Source organism: Strigops habroptila, chromosome 14 (genome assembly GCF_004027225.2).
Source record: "Strigops habroptila isolate Jane chromosome 14, bStrHab1.2.pri, whole genome shotgun sequence".
NCBI lineage: Eukaryota > Metazoa > Chordata > Aves > Psittaciformes > Psittacidae > Strigops > Strigops habroptila.
Window position 1 is genome coordinate 10,235,436 of NC_044290.2, and position 18,664 is coordinate 10,254,099.

The following is an 18,664-nucleotide window of genomic DNA, read 5'->3' on the forward strand; positions in this document are numbered from 1 at the left end:
TCATCTGTTTTAGGGGTCAGTTACACTTGGTTCATTCCTATATGAGGAGCGGATGCAGAAGACTCACTGTCTTGCTGGAGAACCAGCAATAAGATGTTTTTTTGAAGCAAGAAAACAATCAGGATAGTTTTAATGAGGCTCAGAAGGAAGGGTTCCTTATCAGGACAAAATTCAGCTGTTATTCAATTCTGTCTTTCCTTGACTTCCTTATTAATCCTTAGTCACCACCAGTGGGTGAGCACTAGGGCAGGGAATACTGTGTAGAGCAGAATGTGAGTTGCTGTCTTAAGGGAAAAGGTTGATTTGGAGAATAGGGTGAATGCAAAAGCACCTGGACTGCTTACAACTGCTCTGGAGATGCTGGTGGTTAATCCTTGATTCCTGTATGGCATATTTTGCTGACATTTAGGGCAATATTTATCACTTTCAGCTATTCCTATTGCTGCTTCTGCACTGTGTCCCAGCAGTGTGGGTGTTGCAATGAAAACCTAGATAACAGGGGTGAAGTGTCAGGGCCTGAGAAGGTCACTTCTCTCCTCTCCTAGGACCTCCAAGAGTGGAAAACATCGTTTACCTTGTTTCTTTCTATATTTTCAAGCCTCTGTGGTCCATGGAAAAGGGCACAGGTAGAGTTCTTCACCCAACCACAGTGTGCTCAATGGAGAAAGCCTTGGAGAGAGGTGATGCCAATTTTAACACAAGTTCCTGCAACAGAAATATGTCTTCCTAAGCGTACACTTAAACCTTAGTAAATTATATCTGGAGTTAAACTATTTATTAAGGTGTCACAGGGGAATTTCAGGCCAGCTGTGTACATCATCACAGGAGATAGGCTGGAAATAACAGTGATTTGGAAAGAACATGAGTTTGAGTCTTAGGACCTGTGGTGAAAGTCAAAGCACAATGAATTATTCTGCTTAACAATTGATGTTCACACATGGATTCAGCCAGAGCCAAAGCATTTTTATTGAATCACATTTCTCCAGTGAGCTACCAGGCATAACACAAGAGCTTGTGCGGGGGGTTTGTGGTTGTTCTTGAGGTTTTCATTTCTGCCTTTGTTGCTCATCCAGAGGCAAACGCCAGTGAAATGGACTTGTTCGTCTGCTGTGTGCTATAGCCACAGAGGGAGTATTTCTTCCTGCCTTAAGTAATGAGTCTTCTGTGATGTTGGGAAGCAAAAGGCTGTGGAGAGTGATGGGCAGAGCATCACTGCTGGGAGAGGGACCTCCCCTTTACAAGGGTGCTGCTCTCACAACAAGGTTACCTCCCCATGCTCTTTCCTGCGCTCCAAATTCACTCAAAAAAGTGGAATCCTTTGGCTCCTATTTCCCTTACACCACCTCTCTGCTCTCATGAGAGCTGTTTTAGGTCACATTGATGCTTGCTTGGTGGAGCCGGCTGGAGTTTAGCAGTTTCTGTAGCACATAGTGGTGTAGAGGTCAGCAAAACCTCAGCAGATCAATGCATGATCTGGCCTGAGTGTGACAGTATTTCTTACTGCACTTCTTAGTGCAGGGCTTAGTGCAGGGATTTTCTGACTTTCAGTACCAACAGATATGGCTCTGAAGGGAGATTTAACAAGATATAAAGAAATCTGCCACACTCAGGAAGATTGTCTTCGTCTTCCCAGTCTTGTATTTAATCTAAAATAAGTAATTATTAATGCCAAGGTCTCTTCAGTCTATGAACAAATGAGATACTGGGAAAGAAGGAGCTGTGAGATGACTGAATAACCATTTTATCCACCTCTGCCGCTAATATGCACACAGAGGCACTTGTAAGTACTGAGTGTTAGAGAAAGAGTTGAACTGTACTTAAACTAATAAACATCCATTGTAACCAGCAGAATCATGTGGATTTAGCAGCAGAAAACCTTGAATTTGGCCTTGTGCTTTCTGTTTTGCAGCGGAGCATTCAGTCATTGTGTTTAAGTCATGTGCTAGGGATGCCGTCCTGCGTGGGATGTAGGAGCACAGTCAGGAGTTGTGTATTGATGTGATTGTTTTATTTTTGGGGTGGGAATTGCAGTTGTGAAGCTTTGGCTTTGATGAAATTGATCCCTGATGACATGGAAAGGTTTTTGGGGTGGGAATTGCAGTTGTGCAGCAGCTTTGGCTCTGCCGAACTTGATCTCTGATGACATGGAAAGGTTTCTTTTTGGGTAGGTTCAGAGGTTGATCTGTATCTGCCTCATGGGAATTGCAGCTCAGGTCTCCTGCCATACAAGTGTGAGTTGATGTTGTTGACATGGGTGAGTTATGGCTCCTGGGCTGGTGTCATCCTCAGCATCACCTGTGGCCTGGGTTGGTGTCCATCTGGTCTCTCCATGGACCAGCTCCTATCTCAGCCCAGTGAAGGTACCAGCTGGCTGTAAGCATTTTAAAGAGCTGAGCTTGGCAGCAGAGCTAACCTGGCTTGTTGCCTCACAGATAAGTTATAGAGGAAACCAGCTGATGTGCAAAGATGTGTTGAATAGCTGGAAGTAATGACCTTATCTGACATATCTGGAAGGAGCTGGAAGTGATGACCTTATCTAGCAGATCTGGGAGTTACAAGAGGTGTTTGTTCTCCTCCTCCACCCTGGCACTGCATTGCATTGGCTGGATGGGGCCTCTCACACTTTCCAAACCAAGATTTCCAGTGCTTTTTCACTGCACAGAACATGAACATTCAGTTCATGCACCCAAAGCGAGATCAAAATACCAACTTTTCTCCTTGGCTGTGCTGTGGGTGCCCTGTTGGCTCCGACTCTCACACTGTGAAAGCTGTTAAAAACATCTGTGAACCAAATGGCTTAAAGAATAGCAAGAGAAAAGCCTCTATTTTAGTTGTGGTTGGAGTCTTGTTTAACTCTTCCAAATTACCCACCTTTCTTCCCAGCCCTCAGCTTGCACTGGGGCTAACGGGTGGTTTTGGGAGTGTGCAGAAGGTAGCTTGGAGAGCCTGTGCACTCCTTTCCTCTATTTGTTGTATAGGACATCCACAGGAAAACTGTTAAGTGTCTGTTGATAGAAAAAGGTCGAAAATGACTGCATATTTACCCCGCACTCAGTTGCTGCCCATCTTCCCCACCACTTTATTTCAACGCAAAGAACAAATAACTATGTGCAGTGATTGCAGCTATTGCTGCGTTATGTAGTGATTCATGACTTGCAGATTACAGGGCAATAATTATAGCTGAGGTTGCTGTCATTTTACTAGATCCCTAAGTGCCAAGATCTCTAAGTGCTGGGGGTTTTTGCTCATATGGCAATGTTTAGCTTTAGCTGGAGACACAGTTAAGTGGGGGATTCACAAGTGCAAAATCTCCGTGAAAATAAGGTGACAACTGACTCTTTCTTTGGACCGAGCTTCTCCCATTGTATTCTGGATGTTATTCTGAGAGCTGGCATAGACTCCGAGGGGCATTAGCAATGCCGAAATAGCACTGGGTTTGGCCACATCCACGTTGTGGGTTAGAAGCCTGTTGGTATGTGGATGATGGTGGAGAGGAAGGGCTGAAGATGGCCAGAGTGGGAGACTGGGGATTCATTCATCTTTGCTCGCCATGGGATCTCACTTCAGCAGTTTATATTTTCTTACTGAATACTCAGAAGTTACAGTGCAGAAAGGTCCATTAAGAAATAACTCTATAATCTTATCCAAGGGGAATTTGAGGCTTGGCATGGCCGGCCAGGGGATGGCTACTTGGGCAGTAGAGATGGGAGCTGGCCGGTTGGGAGAGTTACTTGTCAAGACCTGAGACCTGGCTCCGTGGTGCTGCTGGAATGGATTTCTAATTATAGCTAATTGCAGGGTTGATGCTCTTTGGATTTGGTCTGATACAAGTCAAACGATTTCCTGTTGTTCAGCGCTTTACAGACATGTAGCCAGAGGCACCGAGATGGACGTGTTCTCTGAAGGCATCCAGCTGGGCAAACACACACTCTTCCCTTTCCTTCCTGCGCATGGACCTTGGTGCAAAACACCCCACTGCAGCCTTGCTCTGTGGTTTCAGGTGATGTTAACACTGTGTTTTATTAAATAGAGGTCCCTAAACCAGGTGAAATGGTTGGGTTTAGTGAAGCTGAGGGGGGAGCAGGGTGGCTTGGCCACGCTGAGCTCTGGGCTTCTGCAGTCCCTAAAAGCACAGCACCTTTCTCTACACAGCCTTGCTGCTGTGTTGCTGACAGCACTTTGCATCAGACACTTAGGAAAGCTCTATCACAAATATACTTACTGAAAAATGGGAGCCAAAATATCTTAACTGTGTTCCCTGCAATTGGACTTGGTGCATCAAGCGGTTAAATTATTCCACAGCGCTTTTAAAGCCAAAGATTGCTATGAAATAGATTTTATTCTAAGTAATTGAATTCATACTTTAAAGCTCATTTTTAACGTCCTCTAGTGAGGACATTAAAAGCGTACTTCATGTAGTTGACATAGTAGTAATGCTGTGCTGTCAAAGATCCCAAGTGATAGAAGGGGAACCAGGTACTGGATCCACAATGAGAGGCAGATCTCAAATAGAAATGATTAAACAAAGGTTTAAGAAGAAAAGCATCGGCTTCTTGGGAGGAATAAGGTGAGTTTGACTCAAATGTAATGTTTTGTTAAACTTTGGATTTCACACGAGCCGGGATCCAGAATGATGGTTTCACAGCCTTGAAGATGTTTTGAACATGCAGTATTATTCTCTAGGAAGAAACATCCCCCTCTCTCCCAGGCATCCTCTGCAAATTGAATCTACAGCCCTCAAACCCTGAAGCTGATGCCAAGCATTTCAATCTTACCAAAAGTAAACTATGAGCACAAATTTACATTAAAATTGAATTTTAAAGTTATGTCAGTGCTAACAGTGTAAGAAACACTCTAAGTGTATTATGTGACTTTGGGTCCACTCAATGCTTTTTAAATGGCTGCTGATGCTATCAGAGGTGCTGGCCCTGTCTGTAGGAAATTACGTGGAGAAAAAGCTTTGCTTTGGGAAAAGCCCAAAGGAAAACAGATAGAAAAGAAGGAGCAGATTGCCTCCTGGAAGTCTTCCTGACAGGGCGCATTTCAGTGGGGTGGGAGCATTGGGAGCCTGGGAGGATGCTCACTGTGATTGCTGGGGACTTCCATAGGTGAACATGTGGTCCCAGATGGGTGGCATTTGCTGGCATTGGTGGTCCCCAATATTTGTCTCTTCCTCAGCTCATTTTCGGAGTGTTGTCTAAGAAAGCTCTGGGAAGGAAAATGGGATTAAAATCTGTTTGTGAGGTTAGGGAAGGAATTAAAGAGCAGCCTTCATGGGAGAATGGCCCTGGCAGCAAGAATGGGTGGAGCTGGGCTGGCCCTTGGCTGTGGGCAAAGGCTGGTGTGTCACTCATTGCAAATGGCTCTAAATGATCAAACTTCCACCCCTGTTCAGTATTGGATGAAACATTTTGGCTTGTGATGGAAAGCAGCTCATAGGAGGTGTCTTAATGGCTGCTTCTGATCTTAAAACCAATGAGTCCCTGAATTGCTACCCAAACTGATAAAAACAGCCTTGTAGCTGGCATTTACTGCCTAAAGATGTACTGAAGCACGTTTAAGCACAGTCTGCATTATCAGACCTTCAGAGATTACTTCTAGCTTCTTTCCTCTGTTAAATATAGTTCAGCTCTGCTGCCTTTCACAGGAATAAAACTTGCTATTACTTCTAGGAATCATCCATTAAATATGTTTAAAATGCTGTTCAGCCACGTGTCTGCCCTGTTGTGTAATCCACAGAGCATTCCCTGTGCACGAAGATTATTTTTTGGCTGGTTTATGTAGGAAATAACCTTCTCTGCTTCACGACTTTGTATGTCTTTTAACAGACATCAATATGTGGCAGGTTCTCTTGAGCTGTGGAATTTTGCCATTGAGAGGAAGCAAGGAGTGGAGTGGATGTGGTCATGGACAAGGTGGACCAGGTCAGAGAGAGGGAGATGGTCTCACCTAGTGGTTTCTCTGGCTGAAGGTGCCGTCTGATGGCTCTGCAGGGTCAGACACAGTTCCCTCTGGCTGTGTGATGCTGGTGGGCTGGGGATCGGCATGTGGTGGCTGGATTTAAGCAGAGATAAAGGGAGCAGCTCATCCTTCCTGCAGGAGGAAGGATGCTCTGCTCATCTCCTCCTGAGGAGAACCCCCAAAGGAAGGAGGAATCACATGTATCCAGTGCTAAATGCCATATGACTCAAGGAAAGAAATAATCACACCTCTTTATTACATAGATTTATCTCACTGCGTCGGGGCCTGACAACCACCACCAGATGCTCATCTTCTCAGTTGCTTTATTGGATTCTGGGACATCCTTATAATTGCCATAAGTGGGAGATGATTCCCCAGCATCTGGCGTGTGTTAATACTGATCCAGAGTGCTTACCAATCCACTTAAGGAAAGCGTGTACGTGCTTGGTGTGCACGGAGAGGCAGCCTGGCAAAGCCTAAAGCATCATCATTTGATCCTCTTTTCTCCTTTAAATTGCTACTGAATGACTGAGTCTTTGCTGCTGGACCCTGCTGCAGTCTGAACAGTTAGAGGTGGGGAGGCATTGCCCAGATTTCATTCCCTTTTCTGGTGATAGGGAGGAAAGTGCTGCCCTGTTTTCCCCCCAGGTTGTATTTCAGGAGCTGCTGAAATACTGTTTAAGCTCCTCAGCTCATGAGAAGTGCATTTAGCATTAAGACCCAACAGGAACCTTCCAATACATTAAAGCTACTTCTGTTTTAATTTTGGGTTAGATTCAAAGCGTCTCCTGCTCTCTTTGAGGCTGCTGCAGATATCCAGGAGCACAGCTGCTTGGACACCATTCAGCTCAGCATCTTTTAAGAAGGGAGCACTGCTTGACGGTCTGTAAATCTCATGCAGGTGGGTTTCCTCTGTCAACTTGGAGTGAGGAAAAGGAGGAATAAAACTAGCTAAAAGCAGATATTTCAAGAATTGCTCCAAAGCTGCTGTTTTCATTCCAGGTAGGAATGAAAACATGGGGTTTAGGTAGCTTTTAGTTCTCTATTTCCTTCCTCTGGGGAGCCTGAATGAGAGTTCATGCTGGCAACCTCCATCTTCCAGGCAGACTTTTGGAGGCTTTAGAGGGAGACAATAGTGCAGAAGGGTCTGTTTCAACATGGGAATTCAATATTTCCCCACATTGCTCCTGGTTGAGGAATGCTGCTGGGCTTTGAATAGTATGTGAGGGCAGGGAAGAGGCATTCTTCAGCCTTGCAGGGCTCCAGCGCTGTCTAGACTTCATAATGCAATGGTGCACGTTGCTCTGCCTTGAACTGCTGCCATGGCGCCTATAAATGGAAGCTGAGAAGCCTTTGCTCTGCCAAAGCCTCAGTCACTCTAATGAGACCCCGGTTCCTGTTGAGTTTGGCAGTTTGTCCCACTGAACCAGTGAGATTGCAGCAGGTGGTTGCAAAGCTCATTTCCTAAACCCACATCCCTCTGAAAGCAAAAAGCCCTATCTCACTTCCCATAGTGGGGCGACCGCATCTCCCACCAGGCTAACGGAGATGCTTGGGCATGGGGATGGATGCTCCTGCGCGGGAAACCTGCAGACCATCACTCTGCAGAGGTGATTTTGGATCAACATATCGCTCTTGACTGCTCAAAGCCCGTCCCATTGAACACAGCCCTGCCTATGTGAGGTTGCAACCACCAAAAGCAGTCTGGTTTTTAGCTGTTTCTGTCCTCTCTGGCTCCATGAGTCTGTTGGCTGTGCACACTTGATTTGGGTCACCGCTGGCATTAGGATATGTTTCCTTCTCCACTCTCCTTTCTCCTCTTTCTGGGATCACGTTTCTTACAGCTAAGCATACTCTTGTCTCTCTATTTCCCACTGAAGGCTGAAGCAGGGCTTGGTCACCTCTGTTTTTCTAAATCCAGCCCAAGCCATGAGCATCTGCCAGGAGGGAGAGGTTTCCCCTAAGCCTGTGGTTTGAATAACTCATTCTTTGCAGCTTTGCTCCTCTCCCAGGCACAGAAGGAGCGGGAAGGACGTCTCTAACCACTGGATGCTGCCTCCTGCAAAGGACATGGCACCAAGACAAAGCCTCCTCGTTTTGCTCGCACTGGAGTTTTGAGATGACCTTTCCCATGGCACATGGAGTAGCGAAATGTTCTCTCTGCTTTTACCACCAGAGGAGGTAACTAAGTGACAGTGTTTGACTCTGGGGGTGTGGGGTTGGGGCAGGAAAGGAAACAGCATCTTCCAGGTGCCAATGTCAATTGCAGACGTGGGTACCTGGCGCAGGACTTGACTAAACTCACCTGACAGGCTGTCTTACTGCAAGCCCAGAGGAGCATCACTGCTCGTATTAACAGGACATTAGATTCTGAGTTGTTGCATTTTTAAAGGGCCTGAAGTTTCCTGGAGTGCTTTGTGGTTTGTGTGCTGGCAGTTCTGGGTGCCTGGGAAGATGCTCCTTGGAAAGCATCACTTCCAGAGGTGAAGTCCCATCAGATCTCTGCTTGTCTATGTGAAAATGGAGGCAGCGCAGACCTTCTGTCATTTTGGTGCACTCAAAGAGTACATCCCGGTGCAAAACTGTTGGCTGTAACCAAACAGGCAGGAGTGAAATCAGTGAAATGCTGCCTAGACCCTAGTAGGAGATTCATTCTGATGTGAATTTGAATTTTGGATTAACAAGCTTTTCAGACCTGCTGAGACTTCTGGTTTGTGGTATTTTTGCCTCTTGTTCTGCTACATCATATGTAGGTTATGCATCAGGGACTGACATGTCAGGACCCATGAAGAAATCTTTTTGCCTATAGGAATGAGATAGTCCAACTTGTTGTGGTTTGGGGTCTGTCAGGGATGAGGGAGGAGGTGCCTACAGTGAACAGAAAGATGGTCAGTTAGGGCCTTACATCTCAGATGAGCAGTCGCTTCTTAATTTACATGCAGGGAAATAGGCACAGAGAGCTCCTGTGCTGAACTCTGTAACAAATGCTGAGAAAACCTGAAAGTCCTGCTCCCATTTCCTGCTCTAAATCCAGCACAACAGACCCTGATATCCAGGGCTGGGAGCCAAACACTCTCAAGTCAATGGAAAGATCCCCCTTGACTTTAATGGTCTTTGCATGAGTGCTTAATTCCTTCCTATTCACAGCCTCTCTTGGACTTGGTTATGGAAACAACTGCAGATCTAAAGTGCTGCAGTGAGTGTAAACCCTTCAAAGCAGTGCAATGGCAGATTCTGCTGTCCTCTCAGACAGCTGGAAAGGGTTTTGTTTGACAAAAAGCCTGATATATGTTCTTCCAGCCAGCTCCGTGGCTACAGTGTGAATGAGTGTCTTAACAACACATTCATGCAGGCAGGGTTTGTGGTCAGCGTGCTGGGTTTGGAACCAAGCTCTTCCCAGCAGGATAGGGAAGGCAGGGAGCGTGTGTCTGTGCTAGAAGAAGCTGAACCTCTGCAGCTTTGACATGTCAGCATCGATCAGGGCTGGGGTCTTGGGTCTTGCAGGGACCGTTTCAGTTCCCTGCCTGCAAAGACCATGTCACTGGTAGACATTAGATGTTACCCAATTTTGTCAGCTGTTTGTGAAATGTAAGGTTTTTGCCCCAGATTGTCCCCCCTTGGGCAGGGCTGAAACTGCATAAAGAATGGCATGAGGCCCCATCTTGTGCACTTGCTGAACCATAACGGTGTTGTGAAGGTGCAGTCCCATTGCTGTGCTGAGTATTGTGCCACCCAGACCAGTGCCAACAGCTCACTATGCAGTGAATGAGGCTGAAGGCACTGCCTTGGCTGGGGCTTGCTCACAAAACTCTGGCAAAACACCGAAGAGGTGCTTAGCTTAAGCATTTTTCACTGACTTCCATGGGGATTAAACATGTGTAAGGGTTTGGCTGGGGAGGGCTCTTCGTGCATCTGGCTGTGCAGTGCCACCTGGGGCTATGGAGATTTGCTCCCTTACACTTGGAACTATTGACCAGCGTAGAGACCTACGTGCTTTGGTCTAATCATACAAGGAGCAATAATAGCAAACAGGTTATTTAATCTTTATAAAGCCCACAGACACCAAATCTGACCCTGTTAGAGGAATAGTGGCTTTTGCAGGGGATCTGGCTGAGTGCTTGAGAAGAGCAGAAAGTGCTTTCCAACATAGAAGGTTGCTCAGCTGCCTCTCAGGGGATGATGATTGCTCTTTCTCTACACTCTAGAAACTTTCTAGATGCAGTTGAGGGTTTTGGCTATTTTACTTTGCTGTTCAAACTCTGTGTGGGTTTTGCTGTTTCTCCATGCACCCAAAGGCATTGGGATGCCTGCACCCCCAAATTGCCCATCCCTCACTCACTGTATGCAGTATAAGTACGAATGTGACCTGTTCACAGCGTGACTTTGATGGGTTGGCCACAAATCCCCACTTCTGGAGCCACATTCAGCCAGAGGAACTGAGACCTCACTTTCACAGCTGTGCATTCCTGAGATGAAAAGGGGCAGCTCAGGCCCAGGCTGTTTTGTAGCTGAAAATCAGACCTGGGCAATCTATGGAAAACTGGCAGCTGCAGGAGCTGCTGGAAAAATCTGCATGGAGCTCTGTGGGGTCTCATCTGGGTGCTCTGATTTGGGGAGTGCTGCCCCTCAGGTTTCTAAGGTTCTGAATGCTTGCCCATGGGTTGCACTAGAAACGTGGTTGTGCGAATACTCTCAATTCCAAGATATAGGAATTATGAGGTGCTGGCTTGGCTCTTTCAGGAGGATCATTTGCTTTTTAAACTCTCTGTCTGCAGCTTAGGCTGGTCGTTCTGTTGCAGAGGAAAATAGGCAGTGGGCTGAGGCATGGATAAAGTACTGAGCTCATCACTCTGCAGTCCAGCCAGGTACACATTGCTGTTTTCTCCCAGAACTTAGTTAAAACACATCCATCTTTCCTCACATTTTTGTGATGCTCAATGGCAAATGACAGTCACTCTCTAATTACACCAATATTAACTCGTTTTCATGGCTGAAAAGGACAGATCCAAGGGCAGTGTCATTACTCTGGGATGTGCTATCTCCAGCAAGCAGCTAGAAAACCAGGGTTTATAATCTGGGCCAGCACTCCCATGGGCTGGTCTGTGCTGGTGAGATGAGGAGAGGCTAGTCCAATGGAAAATATACATTAGGCTGGGCTGGCTGATAAATAACAGTTGATGCTCTTCCTGTTCTGTTTTGCTGGCATTGGCACTGGCCTCATGGACCTTATTGTCTCCTGGCTGGAGGAGCAGCCCATCAGCCATGGCTTGCTGCCTGCTCAGAGCCATCTCCTGCCTGGACCCTTCCCATTGTCCCCAGGGCTCACTGAGGAAAGAGGAAAGCAAAAATCCAAGCAAGTTTGATTGAATAATGAGTTTAGTTTCTTCACTCAGACACAAAACTGGTCATATTTAGCCAGAGCAGGGGCCCTCCTGGTGCAACAGGAATAGTCTGGCCTACAAACGAAACCACCAGCTCCATTGTGGATGTAAAGTTCCCAATGGAAACAAGCATGCCGTGATCCTATGGCCTTCCACTCTGCCTTGATTTCAATTACAACCAGACCCATTCTCATCCCAACCCAGCTGGCCACTGGCATCAGCAGTTGCTGGTGAGTGATGCAGTTCTAGAAATGCGCTCCTTTGTGATACCCATCCAGCTTGGTTGCATCCTGCAGGGCTGTTGGTTATGAAATGGCTGTTTTCACAGTGATGTTTTTAAAGTTCAGCTCTTTTTAATATGGAATTGGTTTTTACTAGTAGGAGTTTTGCAGCATTGTGTTCTGTTTGAAATTACTGCTGCTCTAATGTGCCAAAGATCACCATGTTTTGTTCTGTTTTCTTGTCTAAACCTGACCAGTCCCAGGAAATCAAAATCTAATCTGAAATACTCAGGTATCTCATCTTGTACCGCATACATGGGAAATGAATGCATTTAGACATGTTGCCAGGACTGTGAGAGAAGGTTATGCACTATGACAGAATGCTCAAGTCCAACATTGACTCCACCAGTGGGTGGTTTGGGTCTTGGCCAAGGCAAGGTGGTTGGAAGGAAGCATGTGGCTTTGCTTGGGTGCTTTGTGGCTTGACCATCTGCAAGGAGAATGAACAGGCACCATCTCTCACATCCACCCCCTCCAGTTTAGTGCATGCCTGGAAAAAGGCAAAGATAGGTGCTGTCCGTGTAATAAATGGCATCTGAATGACAAATGGTGCATCTCTAGGGCTTTCCTTTGTGGACTTGGAAAGTTGTGGCTGGAGTGACCGGAGCAACAGAAGAGGTGACTGAGAGTTGGGTTCAGAGAGCTTAGCTCGGCTGTCTATTCTGGGGATGAGTTAATCAGCTAAAATATGTGAGGTCTGCAAGGCATGGTGATGAGCGGGAGCATACGGAGTGGGAAGGCCATGTAGTGACAAGAGCACTGGTGATAGCACGAAAGTCCTTCTGGCAATGTGATTTATTAGGCTATGAGGGTGTCTTTCACATTAAGTGGCAGATGCCTCATCATGCACCACATTTCACGCAGGATGAGAGCAATTTCGCTGTAGGAAACCATTCTGTGTCTGCAAGGAGGCACTGGACCAAGCCGGTGGCGCTGGTTTTGTGACTGGTGCCACTCGCAGTGAGAAAGGGCACTTTTAAAACCAGATTTCTATTAGGTGCCTAATTGAGTCATCATCCCTGCCCCCTCCTGCACAAACATTTGCTCTGCCCTGACATGTGAGCTAACCAAGGCTGGTGAGAAATGCTTTCTGGATATAGCTGGGGAGACATGGGATTGCGGAGCGAGGAGAAGGAGCGAATTTGGGCCATTTGGTAAAACACAAGATTGTAAAAGACTAAAAAAACCCCCATAGAAAAAATAACAACAAAGAAGTTGTGGTTTCTTAGGCCGGTTGGCATTCCTGGAAGTTGATGACGCCCTGGATTACTGCTGTTTTTTTAGACCTCTCTCCATGTTTTTAGGATAGTTTGTCTGCAGTGTGGGTATGTGTGGGTAGAGCTGGGGAATATGAAGAAGGGGGGAAAAAGAAGCTAAAAATGGGCAGGAACAAGCTGCCTGCATATGCTGGGGTTTTTTTCTTAAATTATAAAGAAAAAAGCTTGAAGTTGTTAAAGATTTGGGTACATGGAGCACAGGCATGGCAAAGGAAGTCGATCCTGAAGACCGCATCTAATACAGGATCTTTTGTGCTCCATTAAACATTGTGCTTCCTCAGCTATGGGAGAGCTGTGTCTCAGGTTGCAAAATAATCAGCCCAGGCTTCTGATTTATGTCACTTGGAAGCTGCCTTGCTGTGCAGAGAGGAGGAGGGATGCAGCCAAACCATCCCAGGCCAATGCGCCGGGAGCTTGATGGTATGGATGGTACAGTGGTCTTGCAGGTCTTGTATTGGTGCCACCAGGAAAGGGATTTGTTTTTGCTGTCCAGTTTTGGTGTCATATCTCATTTTGGCATTTTTTGCTTTGAAAACAATATCTTCTTTGTGAAGTATTTCTCTTTTCCCTGTGTTACTCATGCTGATGCAGAGCCTCACTGGTCTCCATGGGATGCTGCTGCTTTGTGGGAAGTCCGAAAACTGAAGAGTTAGCTCAGGTGGTCCCTGAGCAGGAAGGAGGGAAGGTGGGGAGTGAGAAAGCCAAGGTCTCCTCCTGTTTACGTGAGGGTGTAATAGTCAGAGCATGTTCTGGCTATTACAGAACAATGTTCTGGCTATTATAGGTTGTTCTGCTGATCTCCTGATGGCTGCTCTGGGTGTTTATTGCTCGCACTAAAAGAAAGGTCCAGTTTGTAGTTTGAACATTTAGAGGGAACTTGGAGGGCAAAACAGTTGTTGCATCAGTGTCTGAAGGAGAAATAACTATTCCCACTCTGCCAGGTTGTGCGATGGTTTCCTGGGGAGAGCAGCTCTGTGTTGGCTCTGGTACCTGGTGGCAGCTCTAAGAGGGGTGGATGCTGTTGCTGTCAGGAATAAAACACCCATTGCATTTTCACTACAAGCTCTTCTCTATCCTGAAGCTCTGCAGACATGCCAAGATCACAGAGTTTTTATTTGCCTGTTACCAAAGCAGAGTCTGATGTTCCCAGTCACTGTATCCAGCAGGTCTATTCCCTGCCCATTGCTCCTTTCCAGTACAATGAGGTGCTATTTGAAAAGTTCACATTAGCTCTCTTCCTTTTTTCCCCTCAGCTGGAAGCTTCCTTTTAAAACATTAATATCCTTATTCTATTTTTTCCCCCCAGCAGGTTAATTAATACTTGATTCATCACCTTGAAAGCTAATGGATATTTATCCAGATCCTGAAGGAAATGAATGCCTTCTATAAATAACTGCAGAAACACTCGCTAGCGCTCACTGACAACCCATCTTTATTTATGCTCCTTCTTCTTCAGGAAACGATCCCTGCTCGGCTCCAGAGGAGCTAATCCGGACCTTTTCCCAGGGTTGGTTTTGCACTGGCCTGGGTTGATGTTTTCCTGCTTGAGCTTTACTTTGTAAACATGGTGCCTTTTTCCAAGGGAAAACGGCAGCTTTTGTGGAGAGAGACCCAGACAGCACAGCCTCATCATCCAGCCTGGGCCAGCAAAGCCTGTTTGGGTGTTTTCACGGGCTGGGAGGGCTCTGGCACACTCTGAGAAGTTGTTTAGTTTTGTCTATTGAGAAAACATACTGGAGAGCCCTTTCTGAGTCCTCATCTGCTTCAAATAGATGGTGTTTATTGGCTTTGTCTCCAGCTATTACCATTGGTGACCTTAATTAGGAGCATATTAAAAATCACACCTAGTTACACATACATATCCAGAATTAAGAAGTAATTATTGACTTTAACTATTAACTTGTGCGTTCCCCCTGGGTGCTGCTCTGCATCCATGAGAGCGTCTGTCTGCTCACTGGAGAGGTAAGTCCTCATTGTCCATGTAGACTTTAAAGGCAGAAATAACTGGATGGGTGTTGGGAAGCTGGACAAGGGGACTGACGGGCACAGAGATGGCACAAGCATTGGAGGGGATGCTGGAGGCCAACCAAAGCACGACCTGTTGTGATGTGTTGCCTTGGCTTTTCCCACAGCCCTGTCCATTGCTCTCTGCTGACCGTGGCTGTGTCTACACCAGGTATTGTGTCTCTTTTATGGGTGTAATGCTGCTCTCACGGCTCCAGAGGGGCTGGGTGATGCTGAGAACACGTAGGGCTTATGCAGACCAAGGCTGGACAAGTATTACTGATGGCATTTCCACGCTCCTGACCTCAATGCAGTCCAGTGGACAGCTTGCCCTGTGGTCTGCAGGGTGGACTTCATGTCACTTCAGCAACAATACTTGTTTTGAGGCAGGATAAGGGGAACCAAATGAGCTCGTCCCTCCTGTGTTGCTAGGTCTTTGGTTTTCATATAAGTGGTGCAATTTGTGAGGATGCCTCCAGGAAGCACCAGCCTTTGGAGTCACACAATTGTGTAGAAATCTCAGCTTTTATTCATTTCCCTGTGCCTCATCAGGATGCAAGCTGAAAGCTTCAAGCACAAAGGAGCAGTGAGACGTTTTTATGGTTGTATTAAAAATCCATGCTGCTCGAGATGAACTTATGGGCTCTTTTTTTCTCAGGGACATGGACTCATAAATGTTTAATTCTTGAGCTTGGCAGCACTGGCTGAATTAGAAACAGAACAACTGATTTTAATGAGTGTAAGATTAATGCAGATGAGCCTGGCTGAAACTGTGATCGAGCAGAGGGGAGAGGATTGTTTCACTTCACCTAAAGCTCCCTCCTCGGTGGGCTGTCATGTTGCAAAGCATTACGTATTCTCATCACTGGACATTACCTGGGGCAGAGATGCTCATTAAACAGGTTCATAATGAATGTTTTGGACATTGTCTCTTGGCAGCTGCCCTGGATCCTCATCAGTCCTGCAAGGTGGACTTGGCTATTAAGTGTGTAAGTAGGGAAGAAGGATGATGTGGATGGATGTGAGAAACCTCCCTTGACGCTGGGCCAGCACCCACTGGATGGGAAGGAGAAGACTTTGTGCTGTTGCAGGGAGCCACCACAGCTCCAAGTAAGGTCATGGTGTACACCTGTGCCTATCCCTTGGTGGAGAGCTATTTGTTTGATAAAGTGCTATATATATAGCAGTTACTAATGTGAGAGAGCTGGTGCCCCACAACACCCCTGCACTGGGCAGAGCTCGCTTACTACTATAAGCAACCTGTTAGTTAGCTCAATGACTTGCTTTGCTATACACCTGAAATGAGATATTTATATAGAGAGTGGTTTTATTGCTTAAGCAATAAGGAAAGATGGGGAAGGCTGAGTTGAACTGATTTCATTTGATTCCCTGGGCAACTAGCAGGTTTATATCTCTGTTTATATTTTATATGTTTGTATCAGGTCGTGCTTTCAGAGATCACATCTCTGCAGGTTCTGCCTGCTTGGGCTGTTGAGCAAATGCAGTAGGAGCATTCATGAGCAGCATGTGATGAACCATAAGCAATGAGGAGTCTCCCAAGGAAGAACTGGGTGACCATGGAAGAGCAGGTTGATTGTCCAGCTTTACAGGGACCTCCTTCCTGACCACAGGTAAGCCACAACATCATGTTCTGCTTCAATGTCCTCCCCTCAGAAGGAAGAGCCATGCAAGATGTATTAGCAGTCCCCAGCCCAAGGGCTTCTTGGTGTCTGGGGACATCCCAGACATCCCCTATAGGGATTAAAAGATCAGACAGGCTGCTCAGCAGAATAGTGTGACCGCAGAGGCAATGGAGAGGACATTATTATGGGTCTGCTTTGCAGGTCTCAGGGGTCTAGTAATGAAATTGGTGAGGGCAAAGGGGTCCCTGGGACGGAAGTGCTGCACCCCAAAATTAGAGGACCCTGAAAGGCAGCATCCTAAATCACAGCACATCCACTGTGCTCTTCCCAGGTGCTGGAGAGCCAAGGCTGTGCTTGGGAATGCACAGGAATACACACTCCTGCAGTGGGATTTGTTGTTCTGAGAGCTTATCCTGAACTTGTACAGGATTTTTTCCACCTTCACACCCTGTATATTATAAAGCACAATTCCTCATGTTAGCATCGCCTTCAACCAGCAGCAGTCATTAGATTCTATGCCTGTTGCTTGCTGCAAGGCTGAACGCTGAGCCAGTTCCCCCTCTGCCACACTTCCCACGTTGTGTCTGTGATCATGAGGAAGTAAAATTCCCTACAAAATCAGGCTGCCACCACATCAGGAGGCTGCCAGCAACCGCCCCCAGGTGCGGCTGTCTTGGAATGCATTTCAATCCCACCCTGAACCCGTTTCTCCTCCTCTGCTTTTTCCCAATACATTTTCCACCTGCAGCCTGAGCGCCTAGTGCTGGTTTGGAGGGGTGGCCACCCTCTGCTACTGGCTGGGTGGCTGATGGTATCTCCCATGCCAGAGCAACCTGTCTTCATCCCATTGATGTGCTTTGTTTGCCGTGCTCGGTTTTGGTCCCCTGCTAACCCCATCTCACTGCTCCTATGTTTAATAGCAAGGGATAAACCCTCCTCTTTGCTGTATCTCACACATGTTGCAAGTGGCACAGGGTATTAAGTGGAGCATGTCTGTTTAGCACCTGCCAGCAGGGCCTTGGTGAGGAATGTATTGGTGAGGGATGTGTTGCCTGCCCTGAATTGCAGCGTTTCTTCTTCCTCTACAGGAGATGCCTTCCTCAGCTAACTGACAGCCCCTGGTGTTATGTTGGGGAAAGCTGCTGAGTACAAGGTCCAGGAGCTCCTGTTTCGGGGAGAAGAGGTTGCAAATGAGCCAGGAAAACTTGTACTCTAGGACTTTATCTTCTTGGGATCCTGAAGTGGATGAGATGCTGGCCTGGGATGCGAGACTGGGTGAGTTTTGTGTCTTCACACTTCAGTGATGTTCTTCAAACACTTGAGACAGGACCCTGGTCCCCACTGAAATCACTGTGGGTGTCCAGGTCAGGATGTTCATGGCATCTTCCTGATGGCAGGATCAGAGCAGCCTTAACAGCCTTTATAGACTCATGGGGCTCCCCAGTGCTCACAGGGATTGCTCTGCCTTTTGAGGTGCTCCACCTGGAGCCGTGCTGGAGAAGAGCAATTTCTCCATGCTTTCTCCCAGGGTTCCTTAAATAACACACATGTGTTTTAGAACGGTTTTATTAGTCTCTTGGAGTTGATGATTTCTAGTGACCCAACCTCAGTATAAATCTGCGTACTCTCAAAAGCCCCGTTAACATCTGCAGCATGGGGCAAAGGCTCAGTTTGTCCCCAAAGGGAAGAAACCAGCCCTGAGCAGAGTCCAGTGGTACCATCTGGGGCTACTGGAGACCTAATTCCTAAATACCAGCTTTGCTTTTGTGTCCACAGCCCCTGCCATGGAGCCAAGAACCCCAGAGATAACCAGTGCTATGGGGCAGCACTCACCTGGATACGATGCCTTGGGCTTCACCCACGTGTACCCCAAACCTGCTGGGACAGGGGAGCAGCAGCTCTTGACCAGGGAAGTGATTTTTGGGCTTTCTCACATTCTCAGCTTGTGACTCATCTTAGACGTAAGTTAGCCCGTGATGTGTGTTACCTTCACACCTCAGGCAGAGCAGGAGAGGACCATTGCACTAGTTCTGTGTTGCCAAGGAGAGCTTAAATATTGTGATTAACAAATTGCAGTCTCACATGTACTCAGCCATGGAGGAAGAAACCTTTACAAT

The 18,664-nt window shown here is 46.8% G+C and overlaps 1 long non-coding RNA gene across 1 annotated transcript; it reads left to right on the top strand.

Moving 5' to 3' along the window:
* Nucleotides 1-16,335: 16,335 nt before the first annotated feature.
* On the top strand, nucleotides 16,336-18,386 carry LOC115616845. Its single transcript, XR_003994417.1, has 3 exons — nucleotides 16,336-16,535; nucleotides 17,636-17,822; nucleotides 18,324-18,386. It is a non-coding gene; the product is annotated as an uncharacterized LOC115616845 (long non-coding RNA).
* The last annotated feature ends 278 nt before the right edge of the window (nucleotides 18,387-18,664 follow it).